General features: G+C 46.2%; 1 protein-coding gene across 1 annotated transcript in view; it reads left to right on the top strand.

Moving 5' to 3' along the window:
- The first annotated feature begins 2254 nt into the window (after positions 1 to 2254).
- SLC16A7 (solute carrier family 16 member 7) overlaps positions 2255 to 14406 on the top strand; it is a 181979-nt gene continuing 169827 nt past the window's right edge. The window contains exon 1 of the mRNA XM_073651861.1: positions 2255 to 2409. The gene's annotated coding sequence lies outside the window, so the exon portion shown is untranslated. The remainder of the gene's footprint in view (positions 2410 to 14406) is intronic.

Raw genomic sequence — 14406 nt, forward strand, 5'->3', positions numbered from 1 at the left:
TCTGCTCAGATCAGAGTTCTCTTTCTGCTACTTCCAAGATAAGCACGATGGTAAGTTTAAACCATGCCTCTCCAGCCTTTCCACAGCACTTGTAACATGATTTACTAGGGGTCCCCAACTTGTGGCTCAGGAAACATTGGTGGCTCGCAGATCAGTAATAAGTGGTTTGCGACTGCCAGGTTGGTGAATTTGCACCAGATCTAGCAAATAGCTCTGAAGAACAGGTCTCCAGATGGTGACTTTTATCATTATCCCCACACAGAAGAGCAGATCTGGATGCACTTATACTGGCCTTCAGGTTGGAGAGATACAGTAAATTAAGTATGGTAAGCTGGAGACAGGATGATACTACCTGTCAGAGGAGGTGTTTGAAACAGGATGCGATAGTGTGGTGCTTAATGCAAGAGTACTGAATGGGGGTAAAGTGGGAACCCCTGGATCTAGGTATACTGCCTTAGTGTGATTTCTGTGGAAAAGCTTTGGTTGTCATTTTACCGGTAACAGGGGCTCTGGGTATCACTACTGTGAGGGTGGTCGGGAGTTGTATGTGGCTCACAATCCTCTCTCAGAGCTGAATTTGGCTCTCAAGGTCAAAAAGTTTGGTATTCATAGATTTAGACTTACCAGTGCACTGTCCATACTACTTCGGCACCCATCTTGCAAGCAGGAGGAACAGAACTCCAATCTGAGCAGAGGAGGCAACGGGAGGCGAATGTGAACCACTTTGGATGATTTTATATTTGAAATGTATATTCACTTTCCTGTCCAAGATTGGAGGGTTGATTTCAGTAGTTACTCCAAACCGGGAGACATGTTTATGAAAATGAGGAGTTTTTACTCTGTGTCTCTCTTTCTGTCTCATTCCTACTCACTTCCTCTCTCTCTATCTTCCTTCCTTCTCTCCTTCCTATCTCTCCTTTCCTACCTCTCTCCCTCTATTTCTTCCCCTCCCTCTTTCTTTCTCTCTTTCTCTGGCTTCTCTTTCATCTTCCTTTGTTTTGAAGAGGGAAGCTTATACTATGAACAGATTTAAAGGAAGCTAGAAACATATGGTAGTTTTTTAAAGTGTTCTCTTTTTCTTGCAGTACCTGAAGAGGGATGCAAAGCAGCTGCTCCTGTATTTGCAATCAGGGACTAATGTTTATTTAGTGCTGAGCATTTAGCTTGGAGACAGGACATTTTCTTCAGCTATTCAACAGGACAAGTAATTCTAATAAAACTATATACACAATTTATTACATATTTTTATTTGACTTTTTTTCGACACCTACATCGGCAATAGTATACTTATGTTAATCATTCCACCAACCATGTGAACATCCTCGATACTGGAACCCAGGTAAGTTGGCATCTGTATGGATCAGTGGTTTGGGCACATTTCCTTGTATACGGTTTGGGAAGAGACCTAATGTAAGTGCTTGTAAAGTACTAATCATAAAACCATATACATACATATGTCTGCTCTTGTATTAAGGCTGCTTTGTAAAAAATAGTTCAAATCATATATTGTGCTTAGTTTTAACATTAAGTACACATGTAGGAAAAAGGAATTAATGATGGCCAGCAGTTGCAACATTTTCAGTGCAATTTTTTTTCTCAACCTAATGTGACACAAGTAGAATGTTCCCATGACATTTGCTAATAGAACCCCAAAGGCATTGTATCTGTTAATACATTCTATGGAGTTGGCGGTAACTAATATTGGCACTTTTGTCAAAGCAGCAAAAGTAAGGTGATAAAATATATGTGCCTTATAGTACAAGGTACTGTAATAGAGTTTTTCATGTTTTTCAGTTTGCGGAGCACAATATAACAATAGATTGCAGTAAAGGATACATGTTTGCTTTCTCCAAATAATCAGAGATTTAGACACTTCTCTATATGACAGATGCCAGTAAAGAGAATATTGATGTTCTCAGTAATTCTTTATGTACTGGGGAGTATACACTGGGGTTATAGTTTCAGCTGGAGCTGCCCAATAACTGCACAGTGTTTATATGGTCTGTCTCTAAAGTGATAGTATTAGGATCTGAACAGAATGCATTCTTTGTGCAGCACTATGTAGAATAAATATATGTGTATGTTTAGATATTGACAATTTTGCTGCATTTGTTACCTTTTTCTATCACGTCTTATTTAGTACATTACATATGAGGAAGGGCTGGGTTGGGTTGGCTGCCCTAGGCATAAGTGAGAAATCTGCTATGAATCACAGTAAGCGTGCCAGCATCTGCAGGACCAGCTCAAACCGCTCTTAACCCCTCCCATTCCTTCAGTAAGATCATTGGCAGCCCACTCCTCCTACTAAACATTTCAAACGTCAGTGAAACACTCTAGTGTATCCATTCATACTTCTAAAAAAAAAGATTAAAAAAGCAAGCCGTGAGTAGGAATCCCAGCATTTCTCAGGTAATCACATTGAGCTTATTTTTCTCCTCTTGTTAAATGATGTGTGTTCAGATTTAGCAAATCACCTTTCCACGTCTGCTTTTTCCTGTACCACACCATGGAATTACTAATGTGTAGTGTAATGGCTTTTTTTTTTTTGCAGTCTTGGCCAATTGTTCTACAGGTTATTCAGGTTGCTTGTGTGTCTTTGGTGTTCCTCTAGCAAATATGTGGATAATGTAACTTGCATTGTAGATATCCAGACTGCCCTGACTCTGCTGGGAAATATCTGTGTCCTACATTATGGGGGCGGTGAGCGTCTTCCCCGCTGCCAGTGGAGAGGAATAAATGTGTCATTGTGACGTAGAATAGTCTACACACTCTGCCGTGGTTATACTCAGCAGGGAGTGTAATATGCAGTTTGCTGACTGTAATAACTGAGAACCCGTACACTACATGACTACGTCCACATTAGAAACCTTACTACCTGCAAATGAGAACCCATAAAATACATAACTAATTATTAATGAGAATCTATACATACATACACACAAATAGGTGTAAATGAGAACCCACTCATACCTGACTATCTAAATTACAACTCATACATACATGACTATGTCTAAATGAGAACCTAAGTTGTGGATGCAAGAAAGTGCCAATGATTCCGCGCTCCTCTGGGTCAAAAGAAGGGATGCAATACCCAGTGCTTGGTTAAGAGTCCATTTATTTATAAGCTTATAAATAAATGAACTCTTAACCAAGCACTGGGTATTGCATCCCTTTTTTTGACCCGGAGGAGCACGGAATCATTGGCACTTTCTTGCATCCACAACTGGTACTCGGACCCTTGAGGTTTGGTGTCTCCTGCAGCACTCCACTATACCATCATATGAGTTGCGCATTTCACAACTCACCAAGGTGAGCATCCTTTTTCCTTTATACCACTACTTGTCTGGGTAACAGCGCTATTGGCGCCCCCTCTCCATCTTATTGTAAATGAGAACCTATACATAAATGACTACTTCTAAATCAGAACCCTTACATACCTGGCCACTGGCGGACGCAGACTAAAAAGGGCACCTATGCAAGAACAATATAGGGGCCCTTGCAGTCCAATATCTCATCATAATTCACAATTTCATCAGTTTTAGATGTGGAAATGGGCCCCCTTACCTCTTGGGACCCTGTGCGGCCGCACAGGTGGCACCATTGATATGTCTGCCCTGACTGTCTAAATTACAACTCATACATACATGACTACATCTAAATGAGAACCTATATATACACATTACTATATCTAAGCACATACATACTTGAGTACTTCTAAATAAAAACCTTTACATACATACATAACTACCTCTAAGGGTGGCTGCAGACGAGCGATTTTCATCCAGAAAACTTGGGAAATTTTTTACTAATTTTCATCCATGTGCTGTCCTTGTGTCCATTTTTCACATCTGTGTACTATCTGTTTGCAATCCGCTTTCACACAACTATCTTAAAACGTACATGATCATATACAGTGTCCTAGCTTTATAACAGAAATGTATCCGTAAAAATCGGATGCCACTCTGGTGGATCTGATTTTTTTTATTCCACACCCATACTGTAGATTTGAATGTGTGAGTCTCATCCGAGACTCAGAAGAAAGTAATGCATGCTGTGATTCTTTTCTCACGGATAGTCGGACTCAGAAAAGAATCAGAAAATAAACATTCATTTGAACATCCCTATCGAATAACATGGGTCAGTGTGCTGTCCGATTAAAAATCAGATACTACACGTCTGATTTATAGGTTCATCTGCACAAGCCCTAAATCAGAACCCATATATATATGACTACCTTTAAATGTCATAAATCCATTGAGTAACAAGAAGCAAATGTTCTTAATTCCCTATTTGGCTTCATAAAATGCTTAAAAATCAAAGTAATGATCATTTGTATTGATTTTTGGCACTATGTACTGTATGCCTGATTTAGTTTGGGTGTAAACTGTAAAAAAAATACATTTTGTTCTCATTGTACAGTATGTTCAGCTTATGCAATATACAAGGAAATATGTGACCATATGGTATCATCTAAACTGCTGCTCAGAGGTTGAGAACTGCATGAGACATACCCCAAATCCGGTAATGCAGCTGTAATGAATGTACTATATTAGTGGGAAGTATGGCACGGTTTTGCTTGGTTAATCATACCCTTATGTAGGATAATCAAATACAGCTCTCAGACAGCATGCAAATGAGGCAACAGGACCAGATTGCATCAGAGATACCAGCACATGGAAAACCCGCTCACCTCCTCATTTTCCTAAAGACTCTGCTGTTGTGATTATTATATGTACTCAGCTCTACGACATATGGCACTATATTGTTTCTATATCTATATACAGTGTCTATAGTTCACCCTTTACTAATGTTACTAGATGTAATAAATAGTCTGATTATAAGCTTTTTTTGGTTAATCGCTGTAAAAGGAAAATCTAAAGTGGCAGATTCAATCATTAGCATTATCGTTCTATACAATCGTCAATAAAGAATTGAATGGGCAACTATTCATGCTCCTTCTACTTATTATTTAGCAGGAGCACGTTGATTACAGTCTTGAGTTTATGAGAAAAAGTTTACAACAACTATTTCTTTGTGCTGTTTTTCACCATCTTTTGCAAAACTGTGGTCTGCCATGTTTTATAAGGCCCGGCCACAAATTCTCAATTGATTTTTTGTCTGACTTTGCCACTACAGATGGATTTACATCACAAGATAAAGGTTGTCTTGTACATTAACAAAATTTGACCTCAGTGGTTTTTATATACATAACATAATAAGCAGAGCAGGTACTCACTCTCCCCGGATCCAGCGCCGGCGCTCTGCTACTGCTCCAGTTTTAGCGTTTTGGTTGCAGCTATGATGTCATGTCGACAGCCCACATCCCCGCTGCAGTCGATCACTGAGCTGGTTAGCTTTTGCCATCTACATACAGTGTAATTTTTTTCCACACAAAAAAACCCGCTTTTGTCACATTTTCTATATCTGTTTTTTTTTTTATAGCTTATTGCTTGCATTTTCTCACCAATACATTAGAATGGGTGAAAAAGTGCTGCAAAAACGCTGAAAGAATTGAAATGCTGCATCTTGGCAAAACACACCAGGGCTCAAAATCCATGCGGAGAATAAACCCAGCGTGTGCTTGAGATTTCGAAAATCAAATTGATTTACTTGTACTGTAAAAGGCTCCATATTTAATGCACTAAATACACTGCTGCTTATTTTACACACCAAATATGCTGCTTAAAAAAGGCTGCAAAAACCCCATTTGTAAACACACTCTAAGTGTAGATTCACATGAGTATATAAAAAATTGCTCAGAGGTTCATTCAGAAAAGTGGCACGACTTTTTTCTCACTTGTCATTGGCGTGCAATACTTTTTTTTAACAAAAACATCTTTTAATAATTTACAAGACCATTTACAGAATTGCAATGTATCTAGAAAATCGGATGTTATAGTGTCTCTAAGACATCCGATTTTTTTCATGCACCCTTAGACTTGAATGGGTGAGCCTCATCCGATTTATGGCAGAAACTAGTGCATGCTGCGATTTTTTTCACACGAAAATTCCGAAAATGGCTCATCTGTACAGCCCTACTGAATAACATTGGTCCGAGTGCTGTCCGTTTTTTTCACGGACAGCACTCAGACCAAAAATACGTCCATGTGAACAAGTCCTGAGGGTTGCTGGGTTTAAGGTTGCACCAAAAATTCCAATTTAGCCCAGATTAATTAGATACAGCTCTATAGCAGCAGAGAATTAACTGAATGAAATAAAGCAAAGCAATCACTCTGGCCCATTTATCAATTGAAATCTATGAGGACATAAACATTTTTATAAGAAAGTACTACCATTGTATAGGCTGAACGTATATTACAAATATTATGGGTATATGGGTGTAGAGCAGGGGTCTCAAACACGCGGCCCGCGGGCCGCATGCGGCCCCTGAGGCTGCTTTATGTGGCCCGCAGGCACAGACCCCTTGATGATCCTGACCAGGTCCAGGAGGAGCCGCCGACAGCAGCTCTGAATTGCCACACAGAGACCGTCTCCCAGCACAGCATTTCCAATGCCAGCTGCCGGTCAATCAGAAGCCAGCAGCTGATATCTGCATGTCGGCGCAGCGAGTGGTCTCTGATTGGCCGGCGGCTGACATTGAAAATGCTGTGCTGGGAGACAGTCTCTGCACGGCAATGCAGCGCTGCTGTCGGCGGCTCCTCCTGGACCAGGTCGGGATCGTCAAGGGATCTGACTCTGTGGTGCCTGCGGGCCACATCTGCAGGAAGGACGCCGAGGGAACGGAGGACAGGTGAGAATCATCTTTTTTTTTCTATTTTATGTGTGTAAAGAACAGCACAGGGGGCACATAGCCACAAGATGGGGACCTGGATGGGGCACATAGCCACAAGATGGGGACCTGGATGGGGCACATAGCCACAAGATGAGGACCTGGATGGGGCACATAGCCACAAGATGGGGACCTGGATGGGGCACATAGCCACAGGATGGGGACCTGGATGGGGCACATAGCCACAAGATGGGGACCTGGATGGGGCACATAGCCACAAGATGGGGACCTGGATCGGGAACATTGCCACAGGATAGAGACCTGGATGGGGCACATAGCCACAAGATGGGGATCTGGATGGGGCAAATAGCCACAGGATGGGGACCTGGATGCGGTACATAGCCACAAGATGGAGACCTGGATGGGGCACATAGCCACAAGATGAGGACCTGGATGAGGCACATTAGTACAAGATGGGGACTTGGATGGGGAACATTACTACAAGATGTTTGCCATTATTACTATATGATGCTAATTGTAAGACAATATTACTGTATGTGGCCAATTGGGGAAAACAAAATTGTAAAAATCAAAAAATAAAAATAAAGCATGAAAAAATAGCACTAAAAATACTGTTTTATATGTAAACTAAAGTAAACACAAAAAAGTGCACGTTTATTATTGTCACATCCATAACGACCCAAGCTATAAAAAAAATACACACTGCAAAAATGTTTAAAAGGTGTATACAAAAAAAATGATATCACTAAAAATGTCACATTGAACAAAGAATGCGTCCCCCCAAATTCAAATGTTTTCCATGTGCGGCCCATATAGCCAGCCGAGTTTGAGACCCCTGGTGTAGAGCGATTACTCACTATTAGTGTTCAGCGAGCACTAAAATGCTCGGGTGCTCGAAGCTCGGGCCGAGCTCGCCGTGATACTCGGGTGCTCGACCCGAGCAACGAGCCCAATGTTAGTCTATGGGAGACTCGAGCATTTTTGCGGTGGCACCCTCGGCAGTCTTTTAAAAGCCTAACAAGTGCCCGAAACGATAGTGACAGTGCTCAAATGACATGGTGACAGCATGGGGATCGCCCCAGGAAGCATTTCTGACCCCCAGGTCACTGCTGTCAACAACGTGGTCAGAGGTATTAAGCCACTTTTACAGGCTCACAATAAAACGTTCAAAAACGAAAGTGAAACTTTTTTCCTGTGAAATATGTTAAGGAACATCCTTTCCAGGATAAAGACTTGTGTATAAGTTAAAATAAATGACCAAAAACAAAAATACTCCTCCACACCTTCGGCTATGTTCACAAGTAGCATTTTTTATGCGTTTTTGCACTTTTGTATTGCTTTCAACTATGACAAATGCATTCACCGTGAAATGTCATTTTAACATTTTACAACCTTATCTGGCCATGTGCTGTGTGACACCTGCATAAAGTGCTGAAAAGACAAGGGAACAGCATGGGGAAGACCCCTAGAAGCATCTCTGACTCCCAGGTCACTGTCTAAAAGTGTGCCCATCATAAGTGATCCTTACCGCATCAGAAGATGCAGACTTGCAACTATCCCCATGCAAGTTCTAGTCCCAGGGCAGTGTTCAATTGTACCTCCTCCATTCCTTGCAATACAAGCTCAAGTATGCAGCCTGTCACCCACCCACCCCCAGGCTGCAATACCATACTGCTTGCTTGCTTGAAATTGAAATTGGGCCTTTTAGGCATGTGGAGGCGGAATCTGGCCACCACGTCATGGCTGTGTTGGCGGCCTGGAATCCATACTCAGTCCTCAGCCGCCCGGCGGCCGGGTGTCCATACTCGGTCCCCAGCCGCCCCGCGGCCGGGTGTCCACACACGGTCCCCAGCCGCCTGGGGGCAGCCGGGTGTCCATAAACGGTCCCCAGCCGCCCCTATTTCTCCTTGGAACATCCCCCCACACACTTTTCTTAGCCCGGCCTGCTTTAGGCAGCATTGGACGAGCCCACCAGAGAACCAGACTCCTCCGGTGGGCCCTGACTTCTCCATCGGTGGAGTTGAGAGTGCCAAGGTGAGGAGCATGATGATGATGACAGAAGTTAGCATCTGCTATGTTTTCTTTTAATGCAAGTGTAAGTGTGCAGCCTGCCACCCACCCACCCCCAGACTGCAATTCCATACTGCTAGCTTGCACTTGAAATGGGGCCTTTTAGTTTGGAGGAGGCCGAAGCTGGCCACTACCTCATGGCTGCTTCGGCAGCGAGGTATCCATGCTCAGTCCCCAGCCGCCCATATTTGCCCTGGTGTGCCTTATACATAAGATTAAGCGCGTATACCAAAACATTACCTGTGCCCTTCCCAGTGCATTTAGTGGGAAGGAGAGCCTATTCCGCTGTAGTGTGTGCATGCCAAACCCCTGTTCATGGTACATGCGAAGATGCCTCCCACCTTGCACCTGTCGTTGCAGACTTGCAACTATCCGCATTCAAGTCCTTGTCCCAGGGCAGTGTTCAATTGTACCTCTCCCATTCCTTGCAATGCAAGCGCAAGTATGCAGCCTGCCACCCACCCACCCCCAGGCTGCAATACGATACTGCTTGCTTGCACTTTAAATTGGGCCTTTTAGGCATGTGGAGGCGGAATCTGGCCACCACGCCATGGCTGTGTCGGCGGCCTGGTATCCATACTCAGTCCCCAGCCGCCTGGTGACTGGGTGTCCCCGCTTGCTCCCCAGCCTCCAGGGGGTGGCCGGGTGTCCATACTCAGTCCCCAGCCACCCCTATTTGTCCCGGTAACTTTTCCCACACTTTTCCTAGCCTGGCCTGCTTTAGGGCAGCATTGGCCGAGCCCACCGGACTATCAGACTCCTCTGGTGGACCCTGGCTTCTCCATCAGGGGAGTTGAGAGTGCCAAGGTGAGGAGCATGATGAGGATGATAGAAGTTAGCATCTGCTTTGTTTTGTTGTAATGCAAGCGCATATATGTAGTAGCAGCTAGGCCTGAGGTGGTCAGCGTTTTGGCGCATATCCTACCTCCTCCGAGGATTGCTGGATGTTTTCCTGCTACTATCCAAGTTCTATGACTCCCGTTAAAACAAAGCTTCAGGTGATAAATGATGGATGAGGTAGTGGCAAAGGAGAAAGAGCAGGAGGAACAGGGACCATTCACATCAATATCAGGCCAGTCAACCAGATATGTCTTGTAGGATATGTTTCTGTAACAAAAGGAGCGGTTCGGCTGCACAGTTATAGGGCATACAGTGAGTGCAATGCCTACCAAAAATTTCGAGCCACTCCAATGCCCCTTGGAAATGACATGGAGGTCAGAGGGCGTTAACTAAACCTTTTTTTCCATTTATAGCAACTGGGTCTCCCATGCACTGTTGGCCTAAGCAGTGAATGGAAGGCTTTCCAAAAATTATGAGGAACTGCAATGCCCCTTACAAGAGCCATGTGTGGCACCCCAGGAGTCTGGTCACCACAGTAATAGAGATATTACGTCGGAGAGCAAGTGGGAGGTTTAATGGTCAGGATCCCTTAAACATGCAACATCCTCCTGCCCCAATCCTGGGAGGGGAGAATTCTGCCCTTATAAACTGGATCTGGGGCGGGGTTGAGTGAGTCAGAGAACAGTCAGAGTCAGAGTGAGAGCAAGGGAAAGTAACAGCAAGGAGCTCTGTAGGAGCTAGGAGCTAAAGACCAGGTGCTGGAAGCTGAGCAGAGCTCGCCCTGGCAGAAGACAATAGGAACCGGACACAGGAGTCCGAAGCTGTGAGGACTTATATATCCAGCAGCAGAAACCATCCGGCAGGGGATTTCAGGTCCTCTGGCCATAGAAGCCCGGAGGCTCAGTCACAAGCAAGGGACCAGCACCGCCGTCGTGGAGCGGAGGCTAACAGAAGGCCCCAAGTCACCAGCCATACGGATGAGCACTACACTGTACACTCAGGGACGTTGGCTACTTCTACCCGCTTACAGCAAGGTAGCCAGGAAGAGTGCAGACAGACGAGGAGGCCTACAACTCCACCTGGCCAGGGGAACTCCTGCTTGCTCACAGACTGACCAGGCCTCTTATGCTAGCCAGTACTCCCGGGAGGGTCTACCTTATAATCATCAGTAAAGACCCTGAACTGCACTGCAAAGACTCTGAGTCATTCCTGCTGCGCTCGTGCACCATCACCCCCATCATCCACACTCACTGCCCTGAGGCTATACTCCTCCCGAGGGGAGTTATCCCATTCTATGCTGCGCACACAACACCAGCCTCAGCGGTCTGCCTCGCAGCGGTGGTACTCCCTGACCACAATCCACGGGTGGCGCAGTCGGACAATTAACCTCAAAACCTAAGAAAGACTGCCACTGGTTTGACCAGCCTGAGCCACGGGACCGGGTCACCGCCACGGAGACTACAGACCCCAGAGACCCGGCACCGGGTATCCCACACACGTGTACACACGGCCCAGGGGGCGCGTCACATGCAGTACAGCATATTACAAACATAAGTCCCTTTATTGGGGAGTGGGTGTCCCATGGTATTTGCTTATGCTTTCCAAGCAAAAGTTGCCAAAAATTAGGACGGAGCAACTTGCAATGCCCCTTACAAGAGCCATGCAGTACAGCATATTACAAACATAAGTCCCATTATTGGGGAGTGGGTGTCCCATAGTATTTGCTTATGCTTTCCCAGCAAAAGCTGCCAAAAATTAGGACGGAGCAACTTGCAATGCCCCTTACAAGAGCCATGCAGTACAGCATATTACAAACATAAGTCCCATTATTGGGGAGTGGGTGTCCCATAGTATTTGCTTATGCCTTGCAAGCAAAATCTGCCAAAAATAAGGACGGAGGAACTTGCAATGCTGGCACCCTGGTGGTATAGTGGTGGTGGAGGCTGAGGATAAGGAGAAGAAGATTAAACAGCCGAAACGAGTAAGCGTATACCCATGTGTGGGTGTGAAGCGGTGCATGTGAATACACCTCCCGAAATAACACAGTGGATTTGACTTTATGTTACTCTGCTGTCATTTGGTGGTGATGAGAAGTCTGGCCCAATCCAGCCCTTGTTCATTTTGATAAGGGTCAGCTTGTCAGCATTGTCAGTTGACAGGCGAGTGCGCTTATCAGTTATAATTCCCCCAGCGGCACTAAAAACACGCTCCGATAAAACGCTAGCGGCAGGACAGGCCAGGACCTCCAAGGCGTACAGAGCGAGTTCTCTCCAAGTGTCCAGCTTGGATACCCAATAATTAAAAGGCACAGAGGAATCACGGAGGACGCTGGTACGATCGGCAAGGTACTCCCTCACCATCTTTTGAAACTTTCCACTCCTTGTGAGAGTACCCCGCGCCTGAGGGCCTGTAAGCTGGGCGGGTGTCAGAAAACTGTCCCAGAATGTTGACAGTGTTCCCCTGCCTCTGCTGGATTGGAGTTGCATCTCTCTCGCCTGTACGCCTTGGTTGGGCAACGAACTGTGACCTCTGCCGCTAGCGTGTTCAGATGGGAATTTTTTTAAGAGTTCTGCAGCAAGGGCCTTCTGGTATTGCTCCATTTTTGTAGACCTCTCCACCTCAGGAATAAGAGAGTGAAAGTTCTCCTTGTAGCGGGGGTCTACAAGTGTCACCAACCAGTAATGATTGTCACCCAACATTTTGACAACGCGAGGGTCACGGTTAAGGCAGCGTAACTTTAAGTCAGCCATGCGTGCTAGACTGGTAACGGGCAAGATTTCCGTGTCCTCACCAAGATGACGACTGACCATGCTCTCCTCCTCCTCCTCCTCTTCCTCCTCCCCCCTGTCCTCAGGCCACCCACGCTGAACCGACGGTATGACACTTGTACAGGTACTACCGTCTACAACGCATGATAGCAGCTCCTGTTCTTCCTCCTCCTCCTCCTCCTCCTCCTCTCCCTCATTGTCCCCCAATGCATGTTGGGATGAGATGAGGCTGGGCTGTGTGTAATCGCCCACTACGGCTTCTTGATCCATCTCATCATACTCTGGCTGCAATGCCTCCTCTTTAATTCTCTGCAGAGAGCGTTGCAAAAGACAGACAAGTGGGATGCTGACACTAATGATGGCGTCATCGCCACTCACCATCTTGGTGGCCTCCTCAAAGTTTGTCAGGATGGTACATATGTCAGACATCCAGGTCCACTCCTGAAGTCTTATGTGTGGAGTCTGACCTGAATATAGATGGCCTTGTTGCAGCTGGTACTCCACAGCTGCTCTCTTCTGCTCACAAATCCTTTGCAACATGTGGAGGGTAGAGTTCCAACGTGTGGGGACATCACACACCAGTCGGTGTGCCGGAAGCTGCAAACGCTGCTGCAACACAGCAAGGGCGGCGGAAGCTGTAGCCGACTTGCGAAAATGAGCTGACAGGCGGCGTACTTTCACGAGCAGATCTGGCAACTCGGGGTACGATTTAAGAAACCGCTGAACCACGAGGTTAAGCACATGAGCCAGGCATGGTACGTTTGTGATCTCACCTCGCCTCAGAGCCGCCACCAGGTTACGGCCATTGTCACACACGACCATGCCGGGATGTAGGTTCAGCGGTTTCAGCCACAGATCTGCCTGCTCTTTCACAGCTGTCCACATCTCACAAGCAGTGTGAGGTTTATCACCTAAGCTTATGAGTTTCAGCACAGCCTGTTGCCGCTTGGCGGAGGCAGTACTGCAATGCTTCCAGCTTGTAACTGATGTGGTGATATCTGAGATGGAGGCTGAACATGAGGAGGAAGAGGAGGAGGATGCGCAGGAGCTGTACACTGTGGGGGCAACTCTGTCTGACATAGGGCCCGCAATCCTCGGTGTGGGGAGGATGTGTTCCGTCCCAAGGTCCGACTGGGTCCCGGCTTCCACTATGTTTATCCAGTGTGCCGTCAGAGAGATGTACCGTCCATGGCCACAAGCACTTGTCCACGTGTCCGTTGTCAGGTGGACTCTCCCAGTAACTGCGTTGTTGAGGGCACGGCAGATGCTTTGGGACACGTGCTTGTGTAGTGCGGGGATGGCACACCGGGCAAAATAGTGTCGGCTGGGGACCGAGTACTGAGGGACGGCCACCGCCATAAGATTGTGGAAGGATTCTGTCTCCACCAGCCTAAAAGGCAGCATTTCCAATGCAAGCAGTCGTGAAATGTGCGAATTTAGGACTGTGGCCTGTTGGGCGTTAGCTGCGAATTTCCGCTTTCGTTCAAAGGTCTGGGATATGGACAATTGAACGCTGCGGTGGGACGTGGACGTGGACGTTGATGCTGTTTCTTGAGAAACTGCCATAACAAGTGAAGACTGAGAGGAGGGGGCATCTTTACATGCAGTATGGACAGGGGATTGCCTTGCACACACAACAGGGGGTTCTATTGCAAGCACAACAGTGGAAGAAGCAGTGGTGACACCCGCTGACACTGGTCGTGGACCCTGGGTTTCGCCCCACAAAGTCGGGTGCTTTGCTGCCATGTGCCTGATCATGCTGGTGGTGGTCAGGCTGGTAGTTTTGTCACCCCTGCTGATGCTGGCATGGCAGGTGGAACATATGGCCTTTTTGGGGTTATCAGCAGAGTCTTTAAAAAAATTCCAGACTCTGGAAGACCAACCGCTTGTACTGGCAACGTCCCTCGTGTTGGTGTTACGGGGAACGGTTGCCTGCCTTCTGTCTGCGGCCACCACACTGCTTCTTCCTGCCTGTTG

Source organism: Phyllobates terribilis, unplaced genomic scaffold, assembly GCF_046119375.1.
Source record: "Phyllobates terribilis strain yellow unplaced genomic scaffold, ASM4611937v1 Scaffold_11__3_contigs__length_659146591, whole genome shotgun sequence".
Classification (NCBI taxonomy): Eukaryota; Metazoa; Chordata; class Amphibia; order Anura; family Dendrobatidae; genus Phyllobates; species Phyllobates terribilis.